Below are 18,637 nucleotides of genomic sequence, written 5' to 3' on the forward strand. Positions count from 1 at the left end.
GTTTGTTTTTTTCATATCCCTGTTTCTTCTTCAGCCTTTATACCGGTATGGGAAAACACAGCCAGGTACCCTCTGTGCTGTGGAGGAGGTGAGGCATGGCCCAGGTGTGTCACTCACCAGATGAGTAAAATCACCACCACACACAGCTGTGCCTTGATTTTTGTCTTTGTAAATAATAAATTCCAATCACCAAAACAAATGAGGAGGAAATACCAAACTGTAGCAATGTAGTGATTTCTTTATTGCTGAGTAACAAAGGACCCCAGAATGTATCAGCTTAGAACAACGAGTACTTTTTATCTTAGCCAGTTTTTGGAAGTCAAGATTGGTGAGTTAAGTAGGAGCTACAGCTCAGGGTCCTCACTGAGGCTGCTGTCAAGTATCTGCCAAGGCCACAGTCAACAAAAGACTCCACGAGGGACCAGGCATAGCAACACATTCCTGTACTCTCAGCCACTGGGAATCTGAGGGAGGCTACAGAGTCAGACTCTGCCTCAAAAATATGTAGGTCAGGGTGTGGTAGCACATGTCTTTGAGGGCAGCTCTTAGGAAGGCAGAGTCAGGAGGGTCTCTGAGAGCTTTGTTTATACAGATCATTCCAAGCCGGCCAGTGAGAAATAAATAAATAAATAAATAAATAAATAAACAAATAAATAAAACCAGCAAAGTTGCTCAGTGGGTAATGACTGAGACTACATGTCCAAACATGCAATCTGGGTGTGGCAGAGGACTTCACACTCAGTCACAGCAGCAACAACCAGCCTGTCATAATCACCTGCCTTCTAGCTGTGGGTAGAGAGCTGGCAAGTCTGATGACTTCCATTCCAACCCTGGCGCCCACAGGGTGGAAGGAAGGAACTGATTCCCACAAACTGTCCTCTGACCTCCACATGTATAAGTATGTGCCCACCTGTATACACATACAAAACAAGCAAACCCAGGTCAGCAGTGGCCGTGCCTTCCTCCCCGCCAGTGAGGTCACATGACTCATTTTGATGGACAAGATAAAAGGGTGATTTGGGTGGGAAGTCTGCCTCCCTGGAGGAGAGGGTGGGTGGGAGAGGAGACTCTTTCTTACCACCATGTTCTTCCTTTGGCTGATGCCACATCAGGCATTTATGATTACCAGTGGGTGGGGGCTCCCCCATAGCTCAGGAGGGGAAAAGCCTAAGTTAGCCATCAGAGATGTGATTCAACCACCAGATCAAGCCTACGACCACTTCCCTCTGGCCTTTTTGTTAAATAAACATGCTTCTGTGGGGCAGGTTCCATTCCATGTGTTCTAGCTGATCCTGCCTCCCTCTGGGGTTTTCTTTTTCTGAGGAAGACATAGAGAAGAGTGGGACGGTAAAGAGCCCTAGCCTGGGAGGCAGAAGTCCTTGGTCTAACCCCAGCTCTGCCTCTGAGATGCTCTGCCATCCCGAATAAGCCCCTACCCCCACGGGGCCTCAATAATTATAGCTAATATTTATCGACTGCCTGCTGTGTGCCAAGCACTCTGCTAAGAGCTTCCATGGCATTACCCTGCCCATCCTCTCAGCCACCCTCTTAGGCCCATTTTGCTCTCTTTAGCTCATGGATAAGGAGACTGGAAGCTGAGACCTGAGGCTGCACAGCGAGTTCACAGCACAGCTCAGGATTTCAAACCCAAGTGTGTCTCCTTGAAACTTTGAGCTTCCAACCATAGCCATGATATAACCTAGCAGTTAAAGGGAACCTATGATCAAGGCGACCTCTGAGGACCTTTCCAGCCCAAATAGTCTTTGATTTGATGTCCCATTTGTAGCTCAATGATCAACAAACCAGCTTAGCCTAGCCGAGAGAAGAGAGAAATAAGGGCCATCTTTAACCATCCAAACAGCTGTCATGTGAATGAGGATTAGACTTACTCAGTGTGGATCAGAGGGCATGAGCTGGGCCAGTGTGGAGACACTACAGGGAGAGAGAGGGTGCAACTTACATAAGGGAGATCTCTCCGGTAGCCTTCAGCAATGGGTAGAGCCGTACCCAGAGGCAATGATTCCCCCATCATGGAAGTTATACAGTTGTGTTTTTGACAAAGCCTTGTCAGAGATCTGGTATGGAGTAGAGACAGACATGAATGACTTAGGGCTTACATGAATTAAGCAGGATAACATGACCACACTCCCAGAACCACAGTATGTAAGGTGTGTGTGTGTGTGTGTGTGTGTGTGAGAGAGAGAGAGAGAGAGAGAGAGAGAGAGAGAGAGAGAGAGAGAGAGGGTTAATAAGCTGTGAGTGGTTTTTCCTTTGACACTGAAATGCCGAGACTTTAAGATTCTCTAGTATTTTCTTTCCTTCCTGGCTCTAGCACTCCGCAGTTCTATGGTTTTAAGACACCCTGATTCTTTCTGCCTTTCCCTCCTGTAGATTCTGATGCTTTTGCTGCGACTGTGTGACTCCAAACACCAAGAAGCCTGTGATTTTTTGATTTAATAGCCTCCAGCTTTAACGATTCGTTAAAGTGCCTCTCGTCAGTTCCAGACACAAGAGGGAATTGTTCCAGATGCCGTGTTATGGCCGCCTGGACACAGGCTGAGCTGCTCTGTCCACCACCCACCCTTATCACCCCCACCCCAGCCTCTGCTCTCCCTCCCAACCAAGCAATGGTCTCCCTGGTCCCTGCTTCACTCCCACTCTGCCGCTGCTTCTTATCTGACCAAGCAGTGCTTTGTCCCTCCCTCCTGGATGGCTCATTAGACAAGAACCTTCACGGAAACCCAGTTTATAGCTTATTATTCCAAAGGGGACAAAAGAGAAGGAGGGGACTTGGCCACTGTGCTTGAGGCACCTAAAGGTTAAGGATTTGTGTCTCTTCTTTGTTTTCCTTTCTCTTCTTCTTCTCATTTTCTCCGGGAAGCCTAGGTTGACTTTAAACTCACAATCCTCCTGCCTCGGCCTTCTGAGTTCTAGAACTATAGTGCCACACTAAGTTCCTCATTTTTATTTAAACCCAACTCAAACTTATCTCCACCAGGAAGCCTTCCATGATTGACACTAAATACCTAGAGCCATAACCTGAATTATAAGTGTGAAGCTCCATGCTTTTTGATTATTTACTGGGCACACAGAAAATGTATCTGTCTATTCTGTCCTTCTGTCTATGTACAGGATTATCTGAGTCCTCAGCTAGGCAGAGAGTTTATCTTTCTATCAGAATGAAGACTCCAAATAGACACGGTTGCATCTCCATTATATTTTGCTTGAACTCCAGGGAAAGGTTGAATCTCCTAGTTCAAAACATTCCGGAAGCCAGGCTGTGTCTCTGTCATTGAACTAAGGACTGCATAAAATTAGAAAGCACAGTCCCTTTAAGATAAGGAAGTCCCCAAGGTCAAGGACTGTGCCTCCACCCTCAGCATGCACCAGAAGTCTCACTGACAGTAAGAAATCTAGGGCTTCTCCCAAGCTCTACATACTCCCTCCGTCTCAACCCAGGACTGGACACAAGACAGGGTGTTTTTCTTAAAGCAAACAGACAGAATTTTTTTAAAGGAAAATGTGGGAAGTAGAATAGGAGCTCGGCACCTTTAGACCCTCTCTAGGGTCTGTTGTGCACCCTCTTTTCTAGAGGCTGAAACAGTCCTCTCCCAGCTCCTCCCAGGAACACGGAGCAAGTGAAGATGTCAGCACCTTGGACAGCGCCCAACCCATTACAGGACTCTGAGCCAGAAAGCGAGGCTCTCCAACTCTCTCCGCCTCTGGGTGATGGATTTCCTCATTCCTCAATTTGATTAAAGCCCAGTAGATAACCAGAGCGCCTTGTTCCTTTCTCTTCTCCCTTCCTGATGAACATAATTAACTCCGTTAGGCTGGGGATACTTGCTCTCAAACGCCGCCTCCCAGCCCCCAATCAGGCATGAATCAGTAGGACACAGCCAGGACATTTGGAAGGCTCACAGAGTTCTTCCTGGGCACTGGAGGTAGAAGAGGAAGCTTGCCTCAAGATATAGAGAAGCTGATATAAAGACTGGAGTGTGGTGGCTGGATGAAGGTACCCCTAAACAGAAGATTAGAAAAATGGGGGTTTAGCCCTGACTGTGACACAGATCTAGCTAGGGTTAGCCACATGTATTTTCTTTCTAGGCCTAATCTCACATTTGTAATATGAAAATAATGGACTAGACAAGATAAAATGCTACATTTGGTGCTGAGATCCTATGGAAAGAAAGCTTTAGAATAAAATGGAAAAGGTTTGTCCAAGGTTACACAGAAGCTCATGACAAAGCTGGGCTTGGATTCATGGCTTCTGTCTTCTGCTTGAACAGAACTTCCCATGAACAGATTTTATCACAGACTTTCTTGCCAGGGAATGGAAGCTTAGAAAGTTGAAGACAGGTAAGATTATATTAATTGGTGTTTGTAAAAGAAAGCACCATTTAAGATATATAGAAATACCATGACCTCTAAAGAGAACAAAGAACTCCTCCAAGTCATTAGGATCAAGAAGAATGATCACCTGAGAGCCAGACATACAACCTTAGGTGCATATAGACCAAGAAGTGTTTGGGGATTTGCCAAGACCATCCAGAGAAGAAACTATAGACTGCAGAAATCTCATGTCTGCCATCTGTCTATCTATCTATCTATCTATCTATCTATCTATCTATCTATCTATCTATCTATCATCTATCTATCATCTATCACTCCTTTCTTTCCTATCCCTCCCTCCCACATTCTCTCTTCTTTCTCTACCTCTCCCCCTTTATTTTCTCCTGTTTTATACAAAGTCTCAGGTATCCCAGGCTAGTCTCAAACTGGTTCTGTAACCAAAGGTGACCTTGAACGTCTGAACACCTGGTCATCCTACCTCCACCTCCTAGACTACAGATATGCACTGTGGTACTGTTTACATAGTGCTGAGGATCAAATCCAGGGCTTCAAGCACACTAAGAGAGCTCTACCAAGCCAGCTATCTCTCAGTCCCCTGTGGAAACCTCTACAAAGAGAAAAACTAAAATATCACAATCAAGTATCAGGATTCCCCATCAGAAAAAGAAATGGGGGGAAGATAAGGCAATTCGCAAATACATCTTAGATGTCTGTACTGTGCCCAGCTCTTTGACAGGCATATAAAAAATGATCCAAACTTGAGCTCTCTAAGGGCCACATCTTCAATGTGTCTTTTCTGCTTGGAATGATGTTCAATGGGCCTAGGCATCTCAAGGTCCAAAGCCAAGTATCCCCCTACCAGGAAAGGCATGGTAGCCTCATTTAGATGGTACATCCTCCTCTAGTTCTCAAAGCTTTGTTTCAGTTTATGATACTCAGTACCATTTCCTTTATCTGCTCCTACCCCCTTTGAGAGTAATGACAAAAGATAGAGCGCCTGAGAATGCATTTTCTTCAACTCTGAATTCCTCAGAAAACTCATCAAAATGTTTGACATGGAGTGGGGTCTCAGTAAGTACAGGATGGAAGGAGAATGGATAGACGAGTGAATGGATGCTGTGCAGAAGAGAGATGATGGATGGGTAGGTGACAGGTGAATCAGTAGGTGGATGGATGATGAATACACAGGCCACTAAAAAGTAGAGAAGTGGAAGAGATAAATACGTGGATTGGATGAGTGAGTATTTGAGTAGATTTGTGGGTGAATGGGGAGGTAGATAATTGGATGAGAGGGAAAATGGATGGAAAGTAAGCTGATTGGTAGGTGGTTGGGTGGGAAGATGACTGACATCTGAGTGAGTCTCTGAACAGATTGAGAAGGATGTGCAGGGTTTTGTCAACTTAGTACATAGCTGGGAAGAAGAAATCTCGACTGAAGAACGGCCTCTATCGAATTTGCCTGCAAACATGTCTGTGAGGGCCTTTTCTTGATTAGTGATTTATATGTGAGAGTCCAGACTGCTATGGGTGGTGTCACTCCTGGGCCAGTGGTTCTGAGTGGCAAAAGAAATCAAGCTGGACAAGCCACGGAGAGCAAGCCAGTAAGGAGCTGTGGTTCCTGCCTCTGCTTCTACCTAGAGTTTCTTTCCTGTGTGCCCTCAAAGATGGGGTGTAATTGGAATTCATAAGCAAAATAAGCTCTCCCCCAACATGGGCTTGGTCAGTGTTTTACCACAATGAGGAAAAAAACATATAGATGTACTTTATGTCACAAAGATATTTTTAATAAAATTCAGTGTGTGTGTGTGTGTGTGTGTGTGTGTGTGTGTGTACGCAACTGTGCATACGTATGTCACAGCACTGGGAATTGGTTCTCTACTTCTACCATGTGGGTCCTGGGAATCAACCTCAGGTTGTCAATGTTGATGGCAATCACCTTTACCTACTGAGCAGTTCTGACAGCCCGCAGAGGTCTTTTTCCTGGAGACTTCCCTTTGGCAGTGCCAGAATGCAGAAAGATGATGGGGTTTGCTGGCTCTGTTTAAGCTGAGTCGAAAGTGGAATGTGTTCAGGTACTGATGGTTTCAGGCTGTATCCATGGGAATGCAGTAATGAGATTTAAAAAAATAAGACAGATGGTTCTGCCCTGGCCTGAACTGTTCATACTGCCCTGGAGTCCGTGTGACATTTACAGCTTATTCACATAGGAGATGCATCAGGGAATTATCCAGAAAGATTACCAAATAGAGACCTAGTGAAAGAGCCAGGAGTGTTCCATCCCAGAGGAGGACAAACTCAGGAGAGGTGATCGCCTGGTCCCAGGATCTGGCTGCCCTAGAACCCTTGTGGCTGCAAAATCAGAACTAATTCCAATGAGAAGTCTCCCGGGTGGTGTTCCCACATAGAGAGGCACTGTCCTGGGCCTGAGTTTTTCATCCTTGAAGGCATCCAAACACATCTGAACACCTCTTCCAAGGAAGCTGCAGAGTGCAGACTCATTCAATGCAGAAGGTAAATTCAGGTCTCTTCCCCCGCCCCACTAAAACGGAACCATCTGCTCCTCTCTCCATTCCTCAACAAATTAGTTTCTCTGCATCCTGCGCTCAGAGTGGGACGCAGGGAATATCTGTCCAGGATTGGAGGAGATCTGAGAGGTAGACAAGAGTCTTATGGGAGTCTCGGCTTCCTTCCACGGAAGCCCGGGACTTGAGGAATGAGAAGTAACTGAAAATGCCTTTTCATGCATCCCAAACAGTTAGAGAGGAGGATCAGAGCCACAGCGAACCAATCCATGACCTAGATTCCCTGCCATGAATGTGCCTACATCACTGATGTGTTGGCTCCTGACCAACGCCATCTCTTCAACCCTGGCCTCGCTCTCTGTATGAGGAGATTAAATCAATTAGAAGAAGATCTGGCTGGTGCTGGTTAGGGACAGAGGATAATTCACTTACATAACAGGGGATTGGGGTTTGGGCTTGGCCCTTGAGTGGAGGGGTGGGGACCTCAGATATCATGCCTTCATGGCGGGGGGGGGGGGGGGACTCCTGGACCTGAGAACCAATATAGATGGGGGAAAGACATCTTAGGCAAGAGGATTAGTGAATCCATGCCCACTTCCCTCTTCCTTCTGAGATCTAGTCTTCCATTCTCTGGGCTAGAAGAAAACCAAATTGAAAGGTGACTTTTCTGTCCCCAAATGAGGATACCTCAGCCTTCAGGACCCCTTACCTATGCCAATATACAAAAGCCTCTCTCTTTAGCCTGGTAGTCAAAGCGCTGTTGTCTCTTTGGCTGCATCTTCTGCCTCCATGGGGTAGGATGGACAGAGAAGCAGGCACCATGTCCTGGTACCCTCTGTGCCAAGTGATGTAACTGTTCTGTGTGGGCAAAGCACAGAGGAGGCATAAGCCAGGGAGGTCTCAGGGGCCAGTTCTGGAAGGTTCCCCCAGAGGAAGCAGTGAGCCAACTCCCCACGCTGTAAAGGAAGGATGGATTGGAGAGAGATAGCCAGGCTGACCTGGCAGAGAGGGGGCTTTGGTTGGAGGACACAGGATGTACATGGTACAGCATAGCCGTGAGGCAGCTTAGCAATAGTTATGGTGGATGGAGCTTCGAGTGAGGCAAGAAAGAGGAAGATGGAACAAGAGGTCTTGCTGGTCCAGGTCCGACTTGGATGGTATGCCAAGATAGAACAGAGGCCGGGACCTCAGAGTCTCAGATCAGCCCCACTTCCTGAGCATGGACAGCCTGCTGAAATCAGTCTGGAATCGGGAGCTAGGTGTGAAGTGAACAGAGATGAACCTGTTTGGAGCTCTAGCCCCAGGAGTTCTAAAGAAGGGTGCACAACTGTTCCCCCTTATCAGCTAATTAGGTCCAATTAGCTCTCAGTGAGATGGGCAGGGCTGGGAGCTTCTAGAGCTCCTGGTAGCTGGACCTGCCTGAAACCCACTGGCAAATGCCTGAGATTCCCCAGACAAGCAGATTTGCTGGTCAAAAAGGCGCTGACCTCTGGGAACAGTTCCTGACACCTCACTAGCTTCCAGAGGGTGCAGTGAACAAGTTGCTCATGAACAAATACAGACAGATAGGGCAACAGCAAGAAAGAATGGTACCCTGAAGATGGGAGTGAACAGGAGTTAGGCGTGGACTTACCAGGGTCTACTAACATGGAAAAGAAAGCCGGGCAGCATGTTGAGTGATACTTGGGACTCTTATCTTGAGTTGTGCTATCCCCTAGAAAATATAAGAGCACCAGGAAGGAGGGCAAGGATGAGGGGTGTTTCTGTTTGGAAGGTAGGAGGGAAGAGAGGGAGAAAGAAAGGAAGGAAGGAAGGAAGGGAGGGAGGGAGGGAGGGAGGGAGGGAGGGAAAGAAAGGAAGGAAGAAAGGGAGGGAGGGAGGAAGGAAGGAAGGGAGGGAGGGAGGAAGGAAGGAAAGCAATGAAAACAAAACATGCAACAGCAAAATTAACGAGAGGCTTGGCCCTCTTCACTGCTAGAGCAGATAGTCCTCCAGATGTAAAGGCAGCTGGGAGTTTTCTGGGCAGCCTGGCAACTCTACGGTGTCGGCAGTCCAAGCTGATGCAACCACATCCTATCCTGGTAACCATTGTTATCTCAGGCCGGGCACTGAGCCTGGGTGGGAACAGCCTAGTTGATCCCACATCTTGTAGCAATGTGTATGTTATCGTAAGCCCGGTGTGTGCTGGGAGCGTTCCAACTCTGCGGAGGGGCTGGCCTCCTCCTGCTGGTTTTATCTCCCAGTCTCCAGGCTTTGAGGCTTACCATCCCTCTCTGAGTGGGGCAGGGCCACTCCATTGTGAATGCTGGGTCCGTCCCTCTGAGGCTCTCTGTGTCTCTCTTATCTGGGTTGTAAGCCCCCACCCCCTTGCCTCCCGCTAATTCTATTCTGAAAGTCCATTTTCTCTGATAGACAGATGATAGAGATTTGGGGCAGCCCTGCAGCCCCTGGGGACCCCGGGCTAATGGGAAAGCTATTCCCTATCCTACACATTCCCTAATCAGATGGAAGAAGGCGGAACTCCCCGATGGTGGGAGACCAGATATATACAGGAAAATCAATCTCAGCCAGCTTGGACTCATCAAACCGTCCCCAGTGCCCCCACCAGGCCTCTCTACTCTCTCTCTCATGTCCTCAGAACCTTTCTTTCCACCGTCTTTATGTGCTGTGCATCCTCTAACAACTTACTTCCCCCTCTGTGCCTTGGTGTGTTTCCTCAACGGATCTATAAAACTGACTAGCCTGCGGGCCTTGCAGCTCAACAAGCACCTTCTGTTGGTTCCCTCTCCTCCTCCTTCCAGGGGCATCCTCTATGTGTGCTCCTAGGATCTCCAGGCTGGGCCACTGGGTGTCCTACTGCTGACTGCTGCAGAGAGAGATGCAGTGGAGTGGGGGCAGCTGAGGAGGAGGAGGGCCTAGGCCAAGACTGGGGTTGAGGAGGCTGGGCAGGGCAGCCAGCCAGCCTAGCAGGCCATGCCAGCACAACCTCAGCAGCTTCTGCTAAACTTTAGTCCAGCGTCTACACTTGGGTGGCAGCCGCAGGACTGGAGAGGCAGGGTGGCGTGGGTATCCTGCTGAGGTCAGCAGCCTCCAGAAACCTCTCTGCGGGAACAGGAAGATGCAGAGAGCCAAGGCCCAAACCTAAACTCAGAAATACTTGGAAAGGATGTTCCTTCCATTCCCTAGGGGTGGGTGACTCAGGTCACCTAGACTCTAGACATGGGCAGGCCCCCGAAGGATCATAGCATCATCTCCTCTAGCAAACTGAGGCTATATAGCTTGGTGATAGATCACTTGCCTAGAATATGTGAGACCCTTAGATTAGTTTCCAGCACTCATTCTCCCCAAAAGAAGTTTCTGGGGCTGGAGAGATGGCTCAGGGGTTAAGAGCATTGCCTGCTCTTCCAAAGGTCCTGAGTTCAATTCCCGGCAACCACATGGTGGCTCACAACCAATGAGGTCTGGTGCCCTCTTCTGACCTGCAGACATACACACAGACAGAATATTGTATGCATAATAAGTAAATAAATATTTTTTTTAAAAAAAGAAGTTTCTGCTACTCTGTCTGGAGTGAGTCTTCTGGGGCACTTGTCCCATGGCAGCTAATCCAAAAGTTCATGTATCAATTATCAGAGAGTCTTAAATATCCAACTACCCAGCATTCCCTACCTCATCAGTATCAAACTGAGTTCACCCTTGTCCCTCTATACAAGTCCTGCCACAGGACCCCAAGACCAGACACCGAAGCCCCAGGCCTTGACTCCATGTGTGCAATCCGTCTCCCATTCTGCAGCACCTCCAACCCACCCACTTCTCTGCCTCTCCACACCTCCGCTCTGTCCCAGTATCACTACCTTTCATTCCTTTTCATCCTTCCAAGCTTCCTGCTTGTCTTGCACCTGCTCCTTCAATCAGTCTCTGAGAGTGGCCTTTCAACACGCAATAAACCTCTCAACCCAAAAACTCTCAGAAGCCTTTCCTGACCTCTGGGATAAAGGCCAACCTCTTTTGATGGGGAGTTGTCTTACATGGACAGGGTCTCACGTAGCCTAGCCTGGCCTTGAACCTGATGTGTAGATCAGGATGGGTTTGAATACTTGATCCTCCTGCCTCCACCTCCTAAATGTTGGGATTACACATTCACAAGCACCATGTTTATGTTCAGCCAAGATCAACATCTTTAAGAAGGTCTTTGACTGAGCTGGGTGTAAGTTGACAACCTCTTCTCTTGCCCCGTTTCTCTCCCCCTACCCTTGGCCCTCTCCCCTACCCCTGGCCCTCTCCCCTACCCTTGGCCCTCTCCCCCTACCCCTGGCCCTCTCCCCTACCCTTGGCCCTCTCCCCCTACCCCTGACCCTCTCCCCCTACCCCTGACCCTCTCCCCTACCCCTGACCCTCTCCCCTACCCCTGGCCCTCTCCCCTACCCTTGGCCCTCTCCCCCTACCCCTGACCCTCTCCCCCTACCCCTGGCCCTCTCCCCCTACCCCTGGCCCTCTCCCCCTACCCCTGACCCTCTCCCCCTACCCCTGACCCTCTCCCCCTACCCCGGCTTCTGGTTTCTGAATTGCGACACCAGCTAGTCTCCCACCTTAGAAGCCTTTGTGTGTTTCACCTTGTCTCCCTTATGAGTACAAAGCTTGGACCGCTCTCTTTTTCTGCTCCAAATGACTCCTAGAACATCTGCTCCTCACATGTCCTCTGCCCCTGAACATGAGTCCCCAGCCCATTCCACCTGCAGGAACAGCTGCAGGACTCAGCAAGGTGGTTCAGAGCCAAAGTCCTGGAACCACCTATTATGCCTAGAGGCTCATCCCTGACGGATTCCCAGGGCCTTCCAGGATCCACACCCACCCCTGCCAACAGCTCCCATCTCTGAGAAGGGGACTAAGGGTGGGGGCCTGGCAAGCCCCCCTCTCTTGTTCCTCCTGGGGCTTTGCAGTGGGCCTCAGTGCCCCTTAACACTGAGGGGCAGAGGTGAGGTATCCAGCCTGCTCTACTCTGTCTGGACTTCTAGCAAACCCACAGGTCTAGGTGCTCAGGCTGGGAACTTCTTGTGGAGGCTTCAAGGAGTCCCTGAAGCCCTGGCTTCCTCTGGGCCCCCTCAGTATTCTGTGCACCCAACAATGTTGTATTCATCTGTTGTGGTATAAGCTAGGGGCTTTTCTCCCATACCAGGGACTCAGCCTGCTCCAGGCTGTCAGCACCCCAAGCTTAGGTCAAGGAAAGACCCAGAAAAGCGGCCAGCAAAGGCTCTACTACCTATTCAGGAATCATAGCACTGACACACGCTCTTTGGTTGCTTGGTTGGTTGCTTGCTTTGTGCACAAATTGTATTGGATGCTGTTTCCTATGTCCAGAGTTTTCCATGAAGAGTCTACCCAAGGAAATGATGAACCTGGACTCAAAAGACAAAAACAAAAAAGGGGTCTCACTATGCCACTCTGGCTTGCCTTGAACTCACAGCGATCTACCTACCTTATCCAAATCCCTCAAAATACATCAGCTTGAATGAGAAAGCACAGGACCTGAGCCACTGGTCACCTGTCTGGCTCACTCTGACTCACCAATTTACTCTTAACACTGAGTAAATTGATTCAAGCATCAAGGAAGCCCCATGCATCACTCTTGGGTCCGGCATTCAGATTCCCATCAAGAGATATAAATGTCTTTAGCAAATCAAGAACCCACCAGCACAAGAGAGGAGAGCTAGCTTGACTTCTTTTTCTTTTTGGGAGACAGGGTCTTTTGTAGTCCAGGCTAGCTCCAAACTCCAGTGTTGCCAAAAAGCAACCTTAAACTTCTTTGGAGGGGTATACGCCTGTGTCTAGTGTGTGTGAAGATATGGCTTGTGTGCACTCGTGTGTGCTCATGTGATGTCTTCCTCTATCACTGCCCCCTTTATTCCCTTGAGACAAGGTCTCTAACTAAGCCTCAAGCTTCCCCTGTTGGCTAGGCCGGCACCAGTGAGTCCCAGGCTTCTACCTGTCTCCACCCCCAACGCTGGCATCACATACACTCGGGCACAGCCATGCTCGGCTTCCCCATGGGGCTAAAGGTTCAGACTCAGGCCATTGTGCTTGCACGGCAAATGAACTTCCTCACAGCCATCTTCCCAGCCCAGTCTTGAACTTCTCGTCTCCACCTCCCAGGTACTGAAACCACATGCATGCGCTATCATGCCTGGTTTATGCCTCATTTTCTCAGTCTTTGCTAGTGGTATTAAATCTGAGGAATTTTCAGTGATCCATGAAAAGCCATAACCAGAAAGGATGCTCTCAGCATAGGCTACTTGCCCACAACAGGAAGCCGTTGGCTGGAAACAAGTTAAAACATGAATGAGACTTCTGCCCCATATGAAATCCACTTTCTCTATTGTTTGTTTGTTTTTCGAGACAGGGTTTCTCCATACAGCCCTGGAACTCACCCTGTAGACCAGGCTGGCCTTGAACCCAGAGCTCCATCTGCCTCTGCCTCTGAGATTACAGGCGTGTGCTGGGAAACCTACTTTCTAAATGAAAGAGTCTTTGAGGGCGTGATTAATGTCTGTTCTGCTCTGCGTCTTTGTACGTGTGGAAGAGTGAAAATCCAATCGTTGCTGCCTTGTATTAATGACACTGAGTCAAGCGTTCAGTTGGTGATACTGTGCCTTAGTAAAAGCTCGGCTGCCTATTTTTAAGACCTAGAAAATAAACTTAGCTGACCACAGCTCTCCAATTTTTTGTATGATTATTGAGAACACAAAAAGCCAGTGCAGGAGGAAGCATAATGGAATCCAGCAGGAGTAATTTGTAATTAGAAATCCCCATGCCACATCTCAGCCAAGGATAATGGTGATCCATCTTAAGTGCGCACGTGTCCCACGCTGGGCGCTGATGAGCCTAATCAGACACACTTCGCCGGCATTTTTCACAATACCAAGGGGCCCCTAATTGCCAGTGGGTGTGGAGACTCAGGCTTCTTGCTGCTACTCTGGGGTGATCATAAAGATGAAGAGCTTGGAGTCAACTGCCTGGAAGTGTGATCCCAGCTTCCCTGAGCCTCTACGGCGTCCCTCAACCTCCACTTCTTCATCTTGATTTTGTTTGAGCGTGTTTTGTTTTTGTAGATGGGGTCTCATCTGGCTTCAGACTCACCATGACCCTGGCCTTTGCCTCCAGTGTGCTGGGCTTACAAGAGTGCCCAGCAACCCGAGTTTGTTTCCTTGTGTTTATACTTGGGATTGATGCCTTTTAGGAGTGTTGGTTGGTTTGGTTTGGTTTTTGTTTCCAGTCTCATGCTTCGGAGGCTGGCGTTGAATTCACTACATAGTCCACCATGACTCTGAATTCCTGTGACTGCTGGGATTACAGGCATACCACGATTACCACTCCCAGTTTCTATTAGAAACTGTGTCCTTTCTGGGTTCAGCCTCCCTTGCCCGCAAAGTTCTCAGCACTCATCTCACGCTTGACCATTCCTGGGGTGATCACTGGGGATACCAGGGGGCTACAGGCCACAGTTCTGCCCTCCGAATGTTCCTATCATCACGCCAGAAGCAGGCTGCAAGTCTGAGCCCATCTCCCCTCTGCCCTTTTCAAACCCCTCGGTCTTCAATCAACTACTTCATCCAAGTGGCCCTCTCTGTATTTAAAAATCCTGGGCACAATCTACATTTTAGGGCCATTGAGGGAAGTAAATAGGATCACCTGCAATGTTCTCCGTGCAGTGTGCCCAGCACACAGTGAATGCCTTCACAGTGAAGTCAGCCTGCCCTCCCTCCTCCCTTAGCCGTCCTCCCTCCCTCTCCTCCTCTGAAGATCCAGAGGGTCTGTGAGGAGCTGTGGAACCCGGATTCAGTTGAACCTCAGAAGCCTACATCAGGTGGGCGTGGGGGCCAAGCCCTGTACCAGGTCATGTGAGGGGCAAGGAGCAGCTGAGCTCTCCCTGCCAAATGCTTTCTCGGCCAGATCCTCGGCCCTCTGACCTCCTTTTCCTTTCTCACAGTGGCTAATTAGTGCCCATTGTGGGCTCCTTTTTAGTCTTTCCTTTTCTGAACTTCCAGTTGGCTCCTTTTCCTTCCCCTGCCCTCTGAGAATCAGGGCTGGGACACACTGGCTGAAATGAGCTAAAACAGGCCAGAGTCTGTGCTAAGTCTGAGGAGAGCTACTTGCTCCAGTGCATCATAGGGATTCTGAAGACGAGTGAAAGAATGGGTTACCCCTCTGGGGAGCTCTTTTTCTACCTCTACCACCCACCTGTCATCCTGGGGTATCTGTTCTAAGCCCCGGAATATACAGGGCCATGAGAATCAATAGAGCATCTTGGCAAATGGCGGCCAACACAAGGCAGGGGAGTTAAAAGAGAAACTATCATGAACCACCCAGTGATGGGGAAAGTATGATTTGCATTATGTGAACAAATTTCAGTAGTATCAAGGAGTACTGAGACACACCCTCACCATGACCACTGGGAAAGGACTCCAGATAAAGTGTGATTGAACTGGCCCTCTGAGTAGAGAAGGGTTGTGGTGTCTGGACCCCGGGCAAGGCTACCACTTGCAAGGGAGCATGGGGCCCATGGGAAGGGTAATAGGTCAGACTGACTCACAGAACCTCAGAGCCTAATCTGAGAAAGATAAGTCAGGGCCAGTGGAAGCCTTCCTAGAGAGGAATGTCACTGGGAAGGCTGAGAGATCTTGTAGCACAGGTTTGGGAAGAACTAAAGGGGGGAATGCCAACGATTCAACAATCAGGAGGTCAGAGCCTGCAAGTGCAGGCTTCACATTTCTGGCTGGAGCTCAGGGAGCGTTGATGGAGTCTCTCCGAGCCAAGGTGTCCTCATGCACAGCTGCCAGGGAGTGGGGAGATCGCCACATGTTCCCAGCACGCCTTCTCACCTGGAGCCAGAGCTGCTGCTAATGGCTTCCAGATGTGTCCTTAGGCCTCTGAGGGGGAGACATCCTAGAGGACACACCTGCTCCCCTGGTCACCTTCATCCACAGAGCCTGGTGCAGGCTACAGTGTCCATCAGATGGCATCCAGGGTCATCGAAGGTCAGAGAAGGTCAGATGTTCTCCTTATTTGGTTGGCCCCTGACCCCAGAGGTCATTTCTTCTTCCCGTGTGGGACTCAGGAGGTCACATGAGAGTTGTCCTTTGGCATAAGATGATATGGGATTCCCCGCTTTCTAAAATAAGATGGCTGGATAGCCAGCCTTTCAAGGGAGCAAGATTACCATGGACAGTCTGCGCAACAAGTGTGGCCAGGCCTGTGAATCTGTGGCCACGGCCTATTTCTGTCTATGTCTGTAAATCTTTCTGCTCATCATTTCTGAGGTCCGTGCATTTCCCTGCATCTCACAGCAAAGTTTCCCTTGTCCATAACGCAAATTCCATCTGGGTTTATTCTCTAATACATGTAACTCCAATATGGCCCCTCCTGCTTCGTCTCTCAAAGGCCTAGACTCGAGTTTCTGTTCCTGGGTTACTTGCGGCCCGAATAAGGGTGGTCTGGCTCGCACTGTTGTTGGGGTGGCTGGTGCTCAAGACGGAAGGAGGGTTGTGGCTGGCGAATTGCAAAGGCAATGGGTGTGCCAGAAATTACGCTCATTGACGAGAAGCAGACCCCCGAGGCTGTAGACACTGAGTCCATCCCCCATTCTCCTCGGCCAGGCTTAGGCTTAACTGCGTGGGGGCTCTTAGACATTCAGCTTGATATCATCACATTGACACATATCGCCTCCATCACTGCCGTTGTTATCACCAAGACCATCACCAACCGTCACCCCTCCCCTTCCCGTCAACATCGCTGTCAGCACTACAGCTATGACACCCTAATCACTGTCAACATCAAAGCCCTCATTTCATTGTGAATATCAGACACTTTACAGATGCTTTTCGGTAGCTATTTCTTTCTTCTTTTCTCACCATGGAGGACCACAGGGTTCACCTATTTCCCCGACTCATTGAAGCTAATTAGGCAGACTGTGTAAGTAGTGTGCTGGATTAAATTGGGGGGGGGTTGGTTGCTCATAAAACGAAAGAGAGACTTTATTTCTACTTTTCCTCCATCTGTTATCTGATGTGGTGGCTACCGCTTTGCAAGGGAGGCCGCTTGCTTGTTTTTGGCTGCTCAGCAGCTCAGACCTGAAACTGTATTAATTGAATCACTGCTTGGCCCATTAGCTCCAGCTTCTTATTGGCTAGCTCTTACATATTAATTTTACCCATTTCTAGTAATCTGTGTATTGCCACATGACTGTGGCTTATGGGTCAAGTTTCAGCATCTGTCTCTGGCGGGGCTACATGGTTTCTCCCTTCCTCCACCCTTCTTTCTCCCAGCATTCAGTTTAGTTTTCCCCCACCTAGCTCTGTTCTACCCTATCAGGCCAAGCCAGTTTCTTTATTCATTAACCAATAAAAGCAACACACAGACAGAAGGACCTCCCACACCACTGCTTTAGGGGCCACTGGACAACATGAGTAAGAACTATACCCCAAGAAAGACAGAGTGGAAGGCTGGAATAAATGTGGATTTCTTGTGAAGCCAAGTGACTAATTAGACTCTAGACTCTAGACTCCTCCTTCTGGACTCTCTTCTGAGAAAAAAAAAAGAGTGAACTTCTCTTCTGTAGCATTTAAAAGGCTGTTCTTGTAATTACAATACAAATAACTGGACATAATCTTAATTATTATACATCACCATCACCACCATTATTTTGCATTGAACAGTCCAGGCAGGTAATCTCTCTAAGAAATCTGGGGAGGACATTAAGATATGGTAGGAGTCCCACCATGAGGGGTAGACCCATTTGAGGACAATCATTAGGAAAATAAGTGATAGGGAATGATGGTGAGGATGATGAAAAAGGGATATTTATCTGCTGCTAGTGGGGAGAAAAATGATACAGTCACCATAGAAACAAGTATTGAGGTTCCTTAAAAAAAATTGGGAAAGAACCAATACACTCCAGTTATAGCAGTCCTAGGAATTTACCCAAATAATTCTAAGTCAGAATATCACAGATATATTTGCACATCCATGCTTGCTGACATGCATTCACAACAGCTGATGGAGCTAGCCTAGCTGTCCATCTACACATGAGTCGATAGAGAACATATGATACATACATACAGAGATATTTATTCAGCTATAAAGAAGAGTCAGTTATGACATTCACAGAAAAAAATGGATGGAATTGGGGGTCACTGTTAAGTGAAATAAGCCAGACTTGAAATATACAAATATCACATGATTATTTCTCAATTGTAAAATCTAGGGCTGTGTGTGTGTGTGTGTGTGTGTGTGTGTGTGTGTGTGTGTGTGTGTGTGTGAAAGAGAGGGGAAAGAGAGAGAGAGAGAAAGAGAGAGAAAGAGAGAGAGAGAGAGAGAGAGAGAGAGAGCACCTGAGTACAGGTGCCCAAGGAAGTCAGAGGCATTAGAACCCCTGGAGTTGGAGTTACAAGCAGTTGTGAACTGTTGGTCATGGGTTCTGGGAACTGAACCCTGGTCTTATGCAAGAGCAGTACATGTTCTCAAACTCTGAGCCATCCCTTCCTACCCCAAAATTCACATTTAAGCACACAAACAAACTGGGCACAGTCGTATATGCTTGTAACCCTGAAACATGTGGATTCCCAGGTTCACCCATCATGAATTTATGACCTCTTTGTACACACACACACACACACACACACACACACACACACACACACATCACATGCATGTACGCACACAACAGAAACAAAGCAATAATTGACATGAAGGAATTCAGCACCATGGAC

This window comes from Myodes glareolus, chromosome 24 (genome assembly GCF_982192425.1).
Source record: "Myodes glareolus chromosome 24, mMyoGla1.1, whole genome shotgun sequence".
Taxonomy (NCBI): Eukaryota; Metazoa; Chordata; class Mammalia; order Rodentia; family Cricetidae; genus Myodes; species Myodes glareolus.